Below are 13,587 nucleotides of genomic sequence, written 5' to 3' on the forward strand. Positions count from 1 at the left end.
AGACTGAATCTCTCTGTCTCATCTGTAGAGTAGACTGAATCTCTCTGTCCCTCTCTTGTCTGTAGAGTAGACTGAATCTCTCTTGTCTCGATCTGGTAGAAGTAGACTGAATCTCTCTGTCCCCTCTCTTGTCTGTAGAGTAGACTGAACTCTCTGTCCTCTCTTGTCTGTCAGAAGTAACTGAATCTCTCTGTCTCTCTCTTGGTCTGTAGAGTAGGACTGAATCTCTCTGTCTCAATCTGTAGAGTAGACTGAACTCTCTGTCTCATCTGTAGAGTAGACTGAATCTCTCTGTCCCTCTCTTGTCTGTAGAGTAGACTGATCTCTCTGTCCCTCTCTTGTCGTAGATTAGACTGAATCTCTCTGTCCCTCTCTTGTCTTGTCTAGAGTAGACAATCTCCCTGTCCCTCCTTGTCTGTAGAGTAGACTGATCTCTCTCCCTCTTGTCTGTAGAGTAGACTGAATCTCTCTTCTTCTTTGTCTGTAGAGTAGACTGAATCTCTCTGTCCCTCTTGTCTGTAGAGTAGACTGAATCTCTCTGTCTCTCGTAGAGTAGACTGAATCTCTCTGTCCCTCTCTTGTCTGTAGAGTATACTGAATCTCTCTGGTCCCTCTCTTGTCTGTAGCGTAGACTGAATCTCTCTGTCTCTCTCTGTTGTAGAGTAGACTGAATCCTCTGTCTCATCGTAGAGTAGACTGAATCTCTCTGTCCCTCTCTTGTCTGTAGAGTAGTACTGAATCTCTCTGTCCCTCTCTGTCTGTAGAGTAGACTGAATCTCTCTGTCTCTCTCTTGTCTGTAGAGTAGACTGAATCTCTCTGTTCATCTGTAAGTAGACTGAATCTCATGTCTCTCTCTTTCTGAGAGTAGTACTAATCTCTTCGTCTCATCTGTAGAGTAGACTGATCTCTCTGTCTCATCTTAGAGTAACTGAATCTCTCTGTCCCTCTTCTTGTCTGTAGAGTAGACTGAATCTCTCTGTCTCTTCTTGTCGTTAGAGTAGACTGAATCTCTCTGTCCTCTCGTCTGTAGAGTAGACTGAATCTGCTTCTGAGAGTATGACTGAATCTCTCGTTCTCTCTCTTGTCGTAGAGTAGACGAATCTCTCTGTTACTGTAGAGTAGACTGAATCCTCTGTCCCTCTCTTGTCTGTAGAGTAGACTGAATCTCTCTGTCTCTCTCTAGAGTAGACTGAATCTCTCTGTCCCTCTCTTGTCTGTAGAGTAGACTGAATCTCTCTGTCCTCTCTTGTCTGTAGAGTAGACTGAATCTCTCTGTCTCCTCTTGTCGTAGAGTAGACTGAATCTCTCTGTCTCATTTGTAGAGTAGACTGAATCTCTCTGTCTCATCTGTAGAGTGACTGAATCTCTCTGTCTCATTCTGTAGAGTAGACTGAATCTCTCTGTCTCATCTGTAGAGTAGACTAATCTCTCAGTCTCATCTGTAGGAGTAGACTAATCTTCTGTCTCATCTGTAGAGTGACTAATCTCTCTTCTCATCTGTAAGTAGACTGAATCTCTTCTCCCTCTCTTGTCTGTAGAGTAGACTGATCTCTCTGTCTCGCTCTACTTGTCGTAGAGTAGACCTGAACCTCTGTCCCTCTCTCATCTTGATAGAGTAACTGAATCTCTCTGTCTTCATCTGCTAGAGTAGACTGAATCTCTCTGTCTCATCTGTAGAGTAGACTGAATCTCTCTGTCTCATCTGTTGAGTAGACTGAATCTCTCTGTCTCATCTCTGTAGAGTAGACTGAATCTCTCTGTTCCCTATCTTGTCTGTAGAGTAGACTGAATCTCTCTGTCCCTCTCTTGTCTGGTAGAGTAGACTGAATCTCTCTGTCCCTCTCTTGTCTTGTAAGTAGACTGAATCTCTCGTCCCTTCTTGTCTGTATAGTGATAACTCTCTGTCCTCTCTTGTCTGTAGAGAACTGAATCTCTCTGTCCATCTTGTCTGTAGAGTAGACTGAATTCTCGTCTCATCTGTGAGAGTAGACTGAATCTCTCTGTCTCATCTGTAGAGTAGACTGAATCTCTCTGTCTCTCTCATGTCTGTAGAGTAGACTGAATTCTCTCTGTCCCTCTCTTGTCTGTAGAGTAGACTGAATCTCTCTGTCCCTCTCTCATCTGTAGAGTGACTGAATCTCTCTGCCCATCTGTTAGAGTAGACTGATTCTCTCTGTCTCATCTGTAGAGTAGACTGAATCTCTCTGTCTCATCTGTTGAGTAGACTGAATCTCTCTGTCTCATCTGTAGAGTAGACTGAATCTCTCTGTCCCTATCTTGTCTGTAGAGTAGACTGAATCTCTCTGTCTCTCTCTTGTCTGTAGAGTAGACTGAATCTCTCTGTCCCTCTCTTGTCTGTAGAGTAGACTGAATCTCTCTGTCCCTCTCGCGTGGTCAGTTTCAGTCAAGGACAGAAGCATGATGACACAACCCAACAAAGAAGAAGAGGGAGAGAGAGAGAAAGAGGGAGAGGATAGGGAGAGGAGAGCAGGAACTGTGTCTGGGGCTGCTCTCACTGACCCTCACAGACAGATGGACGGACGGAAGGACAATGCACATACCCAAGCACACAAACGTATTATTTGTCTGTTATGATTAGGGCCCTGTGTTTTGGACAATCATTTGACATGACCTGGATTTGAACCTTTATATAAAGATCTTTCATAAAAAAATGTCCCCTTTTCTTTTTATGTCGGATGATCCAGCACCATACACAGACAAATGCTTACATTTTTGGTGTAATTCTCATTTCTGGAAAAGGCTTAAAATAGAGGTTCAAATCTAGGTCATGTGACATGATAGTCTAAAACACAGGGTCATAGTTATGATTACAGTTATGCAAACATCAGATGATATTGTTTGTGATTGGAGGATATATGACTCCCTGCGGGCCAATGGCAATCTTATCCGATAGCAGGGAGTTGTTTCCCAGGAAAAATAACCAATCATTTACTTGGAAAAACAACACTGTTTATATATTTTTATTTAATTTATTTAACACAAATATTTATTTACAATGATGGCCTACCCTGGCCAAACCCTAACGACGCTGGGCAAATTGTGCGCCACCCTGTGGGACTCCCAATCACGGCCGGTTGTGATAGAACCTGGAATCGAACCAGGGTGACAACTCTAGCACTGAGATGCAGTGCCTTAGACCGCTGCGCCACTCGGCTGCCCCTAAACTGTAAAGTTATGACAGTCATATTGTTTCAAGGCCACTTTCAACAGTACAGTACACAGTGCCTTCAAAAAGTACATCAATATTTCATCTACATAAATATTCACACCCCTTTACTATGACACTCCAAATTGAGCTCAGGTGCATCCTATTTAATTGACCTTTTATTAATTTAGCAGACACTCTTATCTAGAACGACTTACAGTGGTGAGTGTATACTTTTTCGTACTCCTTTGATCATCCTTGAGATGGCTAGCTAGTTAGCGGTGGTGCGCGCTAATAGCCTTTCAATCGGTGACGTCACTTGCTCTGAGAYCTTGAAGTAGTGGTTCCCCTTGCTCTGCAAGGGCCGCGGCCTTTGTGGAGCGATGGGTAACGATGCTTCGTGGGTGACTGTTGTTGATCAAATCAAATCAAGTTTATTTTATATAGCCCTTCGTACATCAGCTAATATCTCGAAGTGCTGTACAGAAACCAGCCTAAAACCCAAACAGCAAGCAATGCAGGTGTAGAAGCACGGCGGCTAGGAAAAATCACTAGAAAGGCAAAACCTAGGAAGAAACCTAGAGAGGAACCAGGCTATGAGGGGTGGCCAGTCCTCTTCTGGCTGTGCCGGGTGGAGATTATAAACAGAATGGCCAAGATGTTCAAATGTTCATAAATGACCAGCATGGTCAAATATAAATCAGGAGTAAATGTCAGTTGGCTTTTCATAGCCGATCATTAAGAGTTTCTCTACCGCTCCTGCAGTCTCTAGAGAGTTGAAAACAGCAGGTCTGGGACAGGTAGCACGACCGGTGGACAGGTCAGGATTCCATAGCCGCAGGCAGAACAGTTGAAACTGGAACAGCAGCAAGGCCAGGTGGACTGGGGACAGCAAGGAGTCATCATGCCCGGTAGTCCTGACGCATGGTCCTAGGGCTCAGGTCCTCCGAGAGAGAGAAAGAAAGAGAGAAGGAGAGAATTAGAGAGAGCATACTTAAATTCACACAGGACACCGGATAAGACAGGAGAAGTACTCCAGATATAACCAACTGACCCTAGCCCCCGACACATAAACTACTGCAGCATAAATACTGGAGGCTGAGACAGGAGGGGTCAGGAGACACTGTGGCCCCATCCGATGATACCCCCGGACAGGGCCAAACAGGAAGGATATAACCCACCCACTTTGCCAAAGCACAGCCCCACACCACTAGAGGGATATCTTCAACCACCAACTTACCATCCTGAGACAAGGCCGAGTATAGCCACAAAGATCTCCACCACAGCACAAACCAAGGGGGGGCGCCAACCCAGACAGGAAGATCACGTCAGTAACTCAACCCACTCAAGTGACGCACCCCTCCTAGGGACGGCATGAAAGAGCACCAGTAAGCAGTGACTCAGCCCCTGTACTAGGGTTAGAGGCAGAGAATCCCAGTGGAGAGAGGGGAACCGGCCAGGCAGAGACAGCAAGGGCGGTTCGTTGCTCCAGAGCCTTTCCGTTCACCTTCACACTCCTGGGCCAGACTACACTCAATCATATGACCTACTGAAGAGATAAGTCTTCAGTAAAGACTTAAAGGTTGAGACGAGTCTGCGTCTCTCACATGGGTAGGCAGACTATTCCATAAAAATGGAGATCTATAGGAGAAAGCCCTGTCTCCAGCTGTTTGCTTAGAAATTCTAGGGACAATTAGGAGGCCTGCGTCTTGTGACCGTAGCGTACGTGTAGGTATGTACGGCAGGACCAACTCGGAAAGATAGGTAGGAGCAAGCCATGTAACGCTTTATAGGTTAACAGTAAAACTTTGAAATCAGCCCTTGCCTTAACAGGAAGCCAGTGTAGGGAAGCTAGCACTGGAGTAATATGATCAAATTTCTTGGTTCTAGTCAGGATTCTAGCAGCCGTATTTACCACTAACTGAAGTTTATTTAGTGCTTTATCCGGGTAGCCGGAAAGTAGAGCATTGCAGTAGTCTAACCTAGAAGTAACAAAAGCATGGATACATTTTTCTGCATCATTTTGGGACATAACATTTCTGATTTTTGCAATGTTACGTAGATGGAAAAAAGCTGTCTTTGAAACAGTCTTGATATGTTCGTCAAAGAGAGATCAGGGTCCAGAGTAACGCCGAGGTCCTTCACAGTTTTATTTGAGACGACTTTACAACCATCAAGATTAATTGTCAGATTTAACAGAATATCTCTTTGTTTCTTGGGACCTAGAACAAGCATCTCTGTTTTGTCCGAGTTTAAAAGTAGAAAGTTTTCAGCCATCACTTCCTTATGTCTGAACACAGGCTTCTAGCGAGGGCAATTTTGGGGCTTCACCATGTTTCATTGAAATGTGTGTCATCCGCATAGCAGTGAAAGTTAACATTATGTTTTCGAATGACATCCCAAGAGGTAAAATATATAGTGAAAACAATAGTGGTCCTAAAACGGAACCTTGAGGAACACCGAAATGTACAGTTGATTTGTCAGAGGACAAACCATTCACAGAGACAAACTGATATCTTTCCGACAGATAAGATCTAAACCAGGCCAGAACTTGTCCGTGTAGACCAATTTGGGTTTCCAGTCTCTCCAAAAGAATGTGGTGATCGATGGTATCAAAGGCAGCACTAAGGTCTAGTAGCACGAGGACAGATGCCGAGCCTCGGTCTGACGCCATTAAAAGGTCATTTACCACTTCACAAGTGCAGTCTCAGTCTATGATGGGGTCTAAAACCAGACTGAAGCATTTCGTATACATTGTCTGTCTTCAGGAAGGCAGTGAGTTCCTGCGCAACAGCTTTTTCTAAAATTTTTGAGAGGATTGGAAGATTCGATATAGGCCGATAGTTTTTTATATTTTCTGGGTCAAGGTTTGGCTTTTTTCAAGAGAGGCTTTATTACTGCCACTTTTAGTGAGTTTGGTACACATCCGGTGGATAGAGAGCCGTTTATTATGTTCAACATAGGAGGGCCAAGCACATGAAGCAGCTCTTTCAGTAGTTTAGTTGGAATAGGATCCATTATGCAGCTTGAAGTTTTAGAGGCATGTGTAACGCTCTTCTACTTCGTCCTCCTCATCAGACGAGGAGAGGCGAGAAGGATCGGATGACCAAAACGCAGCGTGGTAATTTGACATTATATTTATTTAAAGAAAATATGAAAAAACACAGGAAACACTTTACCCACTACAAACAACAAACGAAGTAGACAGACCTTGACTTACGAACTTACATACAACGAAGAACGCACGAACAAGCACGAACTACAAATAAATGAACGAACGAACGAACGAACGAACGATACAGTCCCGTATGGTGCAATAACGACACAGACACAGGAGACAACCACCCACAACAAACAATGTGAAACCACCTACCTTAATATGGTTCTCAATCAGAGAAGATGAAAACCACCTGCCTCTAATTGAGAACCATATAGGTCACCCATTAACCAACATAGAAACACATAACATAGAATGCCCACCACACTCACGCCCTGACCGACTAACACATATAAAAACAACAGAAAACAGGTCAGGAACGTGACACCATGATTATTTTCATCATTGTGTCAAGAGATATAGTATTAAAACACTTAAGTGTCTCTCTTGAGCCTAGGTCCTGGCAGAGTTGTGCAGACTCAGGACAGCTAAGCTTGGAGGAATACGCAGATTTAAAGAGGAGGCCGTAATTTGCTTTTGCTTTTCCTCAAAGAAGTTCATGAATTTATTACTGCTGAAGTGAAAGCCATCTTCACTTGGGGAATGCTGCTTTTTAGTTAGCTTTGCAACAGTATCAAAAATAATTTTAGGATTGTTCTTATTTTCCTCAATTAAGTTGGAAAGTAGGATGATCGAGCAGCAGTGAGGGCTCTTCGATACTGCACGGTACTGTCTTCCAAGCTAGTCGGAAGACTTCCAGTTTGATGTGTGCAGAAGGTCCCTGGTTCGCGCCCGGGTCGAGGGGACGGACTAAACTTATACTGTTACATCAGGACAACTTGATTGGAATCCACCTGTGGCCATGTTTTAGAAAGAAACACACCTGTCTATATATGGTCCTACAGTTGACAGTGCATGTCAGAGCAGAAACTATATCATGAAGTCCAAGGAACTGTCTGTAGATCTCTGAGATAGAATTGTGATGAGGCATATATCTGGGGAAGGGTATAAAACTATTTCTAGTGTTGAAAGTTACCAAGAGCACAGTGCACAACACATCTTTGGGAGATGGAAAAAATATGGAACTTCCCAGACTCTGCTTAGAGCTGGCCATCCGACCAAACTGAGCTACAGGGCAAGAAGCACCTTGGTCAGGGTGGTGACCAAGAACCCAATGACCACTCTGACAGAACTACAGAGTTCCTTGGCTGAGGTGGGAGAACCTGCCAGAAGGACAACAGTCCCTACAGCACTTCACCAATCTGGGCTTCATGGGAGAGTGGCCAAACTGAAGCCACTCCGGTGAAAAATGCACAACAGCACGGCTAGAGTTTGCAAAAAGTCACGTGAAAGACTTTGTGATCAGAAGGCAAAAGATTCTGTTGTCTGATGAGACAAAAATTGAACGYTTTGCAAACCGCTATGTCTGGAGAAAACCAGGCACAGCTCATCACCCGTCTAACACCACCCCTACTGTGAAGCATGGTGGTGGCAGCATCATGCTATGGGGAAGCTTTCCAGCAGCAGGGACGGGGAGACTGGTAAGGATAGAGGGAACAATGAATGGAGCCAAATACACGCAAATCCTTGATGAGAACCTGCCTCAGAGTGCAAATGACCTTATACTGGGGGCAAAGATTTACATTCCAACAGGACAATGACCCCAAGCATACAGCAAAAGCAATGCTGGAATGGCTTCAGAACAAGAATGTGAAAGTCCTTTAGTGGCCCAGCCAAAGCCCAGACTTGAATCCCCTTGAAAACCTTGAAGATTGTCAGAGCAGCTCACAGATCACTGCACCTATACATAGCCCATCTGTACATAGCTTCATCCCCATACTGTATTTATTTATTTATCTTGCTCCTTTGCACACCAGGTATCTCTATTTGCACATTCATCTTCTGCACATCTACCATTCCAGTGTCTAATTACTATATTGTAATTACTTTGCCACCATGGCCTATTTATTGCCTTACCTCCCTTATCTTACCTCATTTGCACWCACTGTAWATAGATTTTATTTTTTTCTACTGTATTATTGACTGTATGTTTGTTTATTCCATGTGTAACTCTGTGTTGTTGTATGTGTCGAACTGCTGTGCTTTATCTTGGCCAGGTCGCAATTGTAAATGAGAACTTGTTCTCAACTGGCCTACCTGGTTAAACAAAGGTTAAATAAAAWWTAAAAAAGATTGCTTTTCACCACCGCTCCTTCTAACGTGAAAAAATATGCAAGTAAGAATGGGAGAATATCCCTAAATCCAGATGTGCAAAGCTGATACAGACATACCCAAGACGACTCAATGCTGTAATTGCCGCCAAAGGTCGAATAAGTAAAGGGGTATGAAAACTTTCTGAAGGCACTTTCTGAAGTTCAAACGATAACAACCAGTAAGCTAAATACTGTTCTGAAAAAAGGCATCACATCACATCAAAGCATATGAAGTTTTTAAATATTTTAATACATTTCACAATTGATTCATTGTATTTACAAAAGACAGTGGTCATGTGACATAAAACCATGTTTTTAAAATGAACATGAGAAACAAATGAATACCAGAAGCATATCAGTATATAACACATAGAAAGATACATAACATTTTGGGAAGCTTGTGGTTGGTCATTTTGCATTTTATTTGTCATTTTCTCTCTGCAAACACTAAAACAATCATAATGTGCAGTATGTACCTTTCTATTRCCTCTGTTGGCWAGAAGGAGATAATTCTAGAATGGTTGGTAGTTCTTGAACGAGTGGTACTGTAGCTCTAGAACAGTTTGTAACTATAACTGTTTATGGCTCTTGAACTGTTGATAGCTCTAGAACAGTTTGTAGCTCTAGAACTGTTGATAGCTCCAGAACTGTTGATAGCTCTAGAACAGTTTGTAGCTCTAGAACAGTTTGTAGCTCTAGAACAGTTTGTAGCTCTAGAACTGTTGATAGCTCTAGAACTGTTTGTAGCTCTTAGAACAGTTTTGTACTCTAGAACAGTTTGTAGCTCTAGAACATTTGTAGCTCTAGAACAGTTTGTAGCTCTAGAAACTGTTTTGTAGCTCTAGAACAGTTTGTAGCTCTAGAACTGTTGATAGCTCTAGAACAGTTTGTAGCTCTAGAACAGTTTGTAGCTCTAGAACAGTTTGTAGCTCTAGAACTGTTGGTAGATCAAGAACAATTTGTAGCTCTAGAACTGTAGCTCTAGAACTGTTGATAGCTAGAACAGTTTTTAGCTCTAGAACTGTTGATAGCTAGAACAGTTTGTAGCTCTAGAACTGTTGATAGCTAGAACAGTTTGTAGCTCTAGAACTGTTGATAGCTCTAGAACAGTTTGTAGCTCTAGAACTGTTGGTAGCTCAAGAACTGCTTGTAGCTCTAGAACTGTTGCTGGTTCTAGAACTGTTGGGGGTTCTACATTTTAAGGAAGACCAAGTAAATGTATGGCCCCGATTATATCATGGAAAATATGGACATCAACAACAACATATGGAATCTAGTTATATCTGTATAATGACACACAAAGTCTGCAAACATTTTGGCACAAATGTAAAGGCTGAACAAAAGTACTCCACTTTCCCTCCTGAACAACAATAAATAAATCATATTTTTCCACAAGGTAACTGACTGAGACTAAAACTCCTACCTAAAAGGCTGATTGATATTCTTATATCTGCATAAATGGGGTTTTACTTTATTCAGCACTTTATACAGAACATCTATGCAGTAGGCGCAAACTCAAATCATAATATTGCATTCCTATCTGTGAGCGGGGTGAAGAGGGAAAACAATAACTGACTTTTCAAAAGGTTTTATCTCAGCACTTTCCTTAGATCTTGAATATACAGTACCAGTCAAAAGTTTGGACACACCTACTCATTCAAGGGTTTTTATTTATTTTTATTATTTTCTACATTGTAGAATAATAGCGAAGACATCAAATCTATAAAATAACACATATGGAATCATGTAGTAACCAAAAAAGTGTTAAATGAAAATATATTTGAGATTCTTCAAAGTAGCCACCATTTGCCTTGATGACAGCTTTGCACACGCTTGGCATTCTCTCAACCAGCTTCATGAGGAATGCTTTTCCAACATTCTTGAAGGAGTTCCCACATACGCTGAGCACTTGTTGGCTGCTTTTCCTTCAGTCTGCGGTCCAACTCATCCCAAACCATCTCAGTTGGGTTGAGGTCAGGTGATTGTGGAGGCCAGGTCATCTGATGCAGCATCATCACTGGAGGTGTGTTGGGTCATTGTCCTGTTGAAAAACAAATGGTAGTCCCACTAAGCGTAAACCAGATGGAATGACGTATCACTGCAGAATGATGTGGTAGCCATGCTGGTTAAGTGTGCCTTGAATTCTTAATAAATCACTGACAGTGTCACCAGCAAAGCAACCCCACACTATCACACCTCCTCCATGCTTCATGGTGGGAACCACACATGCGGAGATCATCCGTTCACCTACTCTGCGTCTCACAAAGCCACGGCGGTTGGAACCAAAAATCTCAAATTTGGACTCATCAGACCAAAGGACAGATTTCCACCAGTCTAATGTCCATTGCTCGTGTTTCTTGGCCCAATAAAGTCTCTTCTTATTATTGGTGTCCTTTAGTAGTGTTTTTTGTTGTTGCAGCAATTCGACAATGAAGCCTGATTTACTCAGTCTCCTCTGAACAGTTGATGTTGATATGTGTATGTTGCTTGAACTCTTTGAAACATTTATTTTGTCTGCAATCTGAAGTGCAGTTAACTTTAATTAACTTATTCTCTGCAGCAGAGGTAACTCTGGGTCTTCCTTTCCTGTGGTGGTCCTCATGAGTGCCAGTTTCATCATAGCGCTTGATGGTTTTTGCGACTGCACTTGAAGAAACTTTCAAAGTTCTTGAAATGTTTCACATTGACTGACATTCATGTCTAAAAGTAATGATGGACTGTCATTTCTCTTTGCTTATTTGAGCTGTTCTTGCCATAATATGGACTTGGTATTTTACCAAATAGGGCTATCTTCTGTATACCACCCCTACCTGTATACCACAACTGATTGGTTCAAACGCATTAAGGAAAGAAATTCCACAAATGATCTTTTAACAAGGCACACCTGTTAATTGAAATGCATTCCAGGTGACTACCTCATGAAGCTGGTTGAGAGAATGCCAAGCGTGTGCAAAGCTGTCATCAAGGCAAAGGGTGGCTTAACTAACACTTTTTTAGTTACTACACGATTCCGCACGTGTTATTTCATAGTTTTGATGTCTTCAATATTATTCTACATTATCAATGATTTAATTCCACTAGCAAACTAAAATAACACCCAGAATGATAAGATCACGTAAAATAAGTAACCAAATAAAAACATCACATTTAGAACAGCAGATAGGAAGAATCCACTTCTTTGTTCTTCTAATTCTGGACACAGTGTAGTAGGTTGATAAGGCCTTGTACTTAGTTTAAAGGATAGCTGACTGTACTTTACACATTATCTCAATGCTAAATGTTCAAGTACAACTTCAGTACAGTTCATTGCTTATTAACCAGTGTTTCAATTTAGCGTAAACATGTTAACATGTTTATTATCATGTAATAACATGACGTGAACCAAACCCTACTCTTCTCCGTCTGGACGTTTACCGTGTCACATTGCTAAACCTAACATTTATTATCTAGTTATTCATTTCAGTGCTTTATTTCAGAGATAAATACAAACCCTGAACAACAGAAATGTCCATCGATCAGAAGACGAGAGTGTTTTATTGGATCTGATATCCTCCTGATTCAACTGACTCAGTTTCCTTCTCTAGTTCACTCCACATCTGTTCACTGCTCTAAATCATTCAATATTCTAAACCAAAACCAGACTTTCTGTCTGGTTAACCCCTCTTGCCCCGTCTCCCAATAATCTGTCCCTTCAGCTGTCTGGTCAATCCCTCTTGCCCTGTCTCCCAATAATCTGTCCTTTCAGCTGTCTGGTCATCCCCTCTTGCCCGTCTCCAATAATCTGTCCTTTGTCAAGCTGTCCTGGTCAATCCTCTTGCCCTGTCTCCAAAATAATCCGGTCATTTCTGCTGTCTGGTTAATCCCTCTTGCCCCGTCTCCCAATAATCGTCCCTTCAGCTGTCTGGTCCAAATTCCCTCTTGCCCTGTCTCCCAATATTGTCATTTCAAGCTGTCTGGGTCAATCCCTCTTGCCCGTCTCCCAATAATCTGTATTTCTGCTGTCTGGTTAATCCCTCTTGCCCCGTCTCCCAATAATCTGTCCTTTCAACTGTCTGGTCAATCCCTCTTGCCCTGTCTCCTAATAATCTGTCCTTTCTGCCATCTGGTTAACCCTTCTTGCCATGTGTCCCAATAATATGTCCTTTTTAAGAAATATAGCAGTCTAGCACATGCTCAGACCAATCCAATTTTATAAATGCAGGAAAAAGGCCAGATTATTGAGACTCAGGGTTGCTTTCTGCTCCTTCCAGACTCTTTAATGATTACACAGCAACTGACCCCTAAACAAGCAGGTCTGGAGCCCATTAGGGCCTAGCCAACTGACTATTAGTTAATCACACATTTTGAATATGTGACCCAAATTGCACCCTATTGGCTATTATAGTGCACTATTTTTGACCCATTGGGCTGATGGCTCTGGTCAAAAGTAGTGCACTACGTCGGGAATAGGGTGCCATTTGGGAGTCACCACTGTATTCCCATCAACCTCTACAGTTCCCGAGCTCCTATCTATTAAGTCACATGAACATGTTCCAGTCCTCGTTTCTTTTAAGCCATCAAAGCTAGTCTTATCTGTGCACAACCTTTCTGTGTCTACCTCCTGTCGTCACCTACGTACAGGTGTATAGGTGAATATGTTGTAACGAAAGATCACAATATAATATTAATTTAAAACTAATGTCCTGAGTTCCTCTCCCTCTCTTTGCTTTACGTGGACAATAAATACGGTCACTACTGAGTGACTAGTTTAGTGGATTAGGGACGAGACACCATGTAGAGTTTTAAATGCGCTTTAAAATGCATTTAGTAGCTTCTCTCATTTAGTTTTGTTTCTATAAAATATTAACTATGAGAATAATTAATCTGATTATAACAACGGGACATTTCCCTGATTAAAATAAACAACAGCCCCCATAGGCTCCCTATGACCAAACAACAACAGCCCCCATAGGCTTCCTATGACCAAACAACAAACAGCCCCCATAGGCTCCCTATGACCAAACAACAAACAGCCCCCATAGGCTCCCTATGACCAAACAACAAACAGCCC

The 13,587-nt window shown here is 42.2% G+C and overlaps 1 long non-coding RNA gene across 1 annotated transcript; it reads right to left on the minus strand.

The window, feature by feature from the left end:
- Positions 1-8,766: 8,766 nt before the first annotated feature.
- LOC139024429 (uncharacterized) lies at positions 8,767-12,306 on the minus strand. Its single transcript, XR_011475722.1, has 2 exons — positions 9,367-12,306; positions 8,767-9,256 (listed from the first exon to the last, which is right to left on the minus strand). It is a non-coding gene; the product is annotated as an uncharacterized lncRNA (long non-coding RNA).
- Between the last annotated feature and the right edge of the window lie 1,281 nt (positions 12,307-13,587).

This window comes from Salvelinus sp. IW2-2015, unplaced genomic scaffold (assembly GCF_002910315.2).
Source record: "Salvelinus sp. IW2-2015 unplaced genomic scaffold, ASM291031v2 Un_scaffold1493, whole genome shotgun sequence".
Classification (NCBI taxonomy): Eukaryota; Metazoa; Chordata; class Actinopteri; order Salmoniformes; family Salmonidae; genus Salvelinus; species Salvelinus sp. IW2-2015.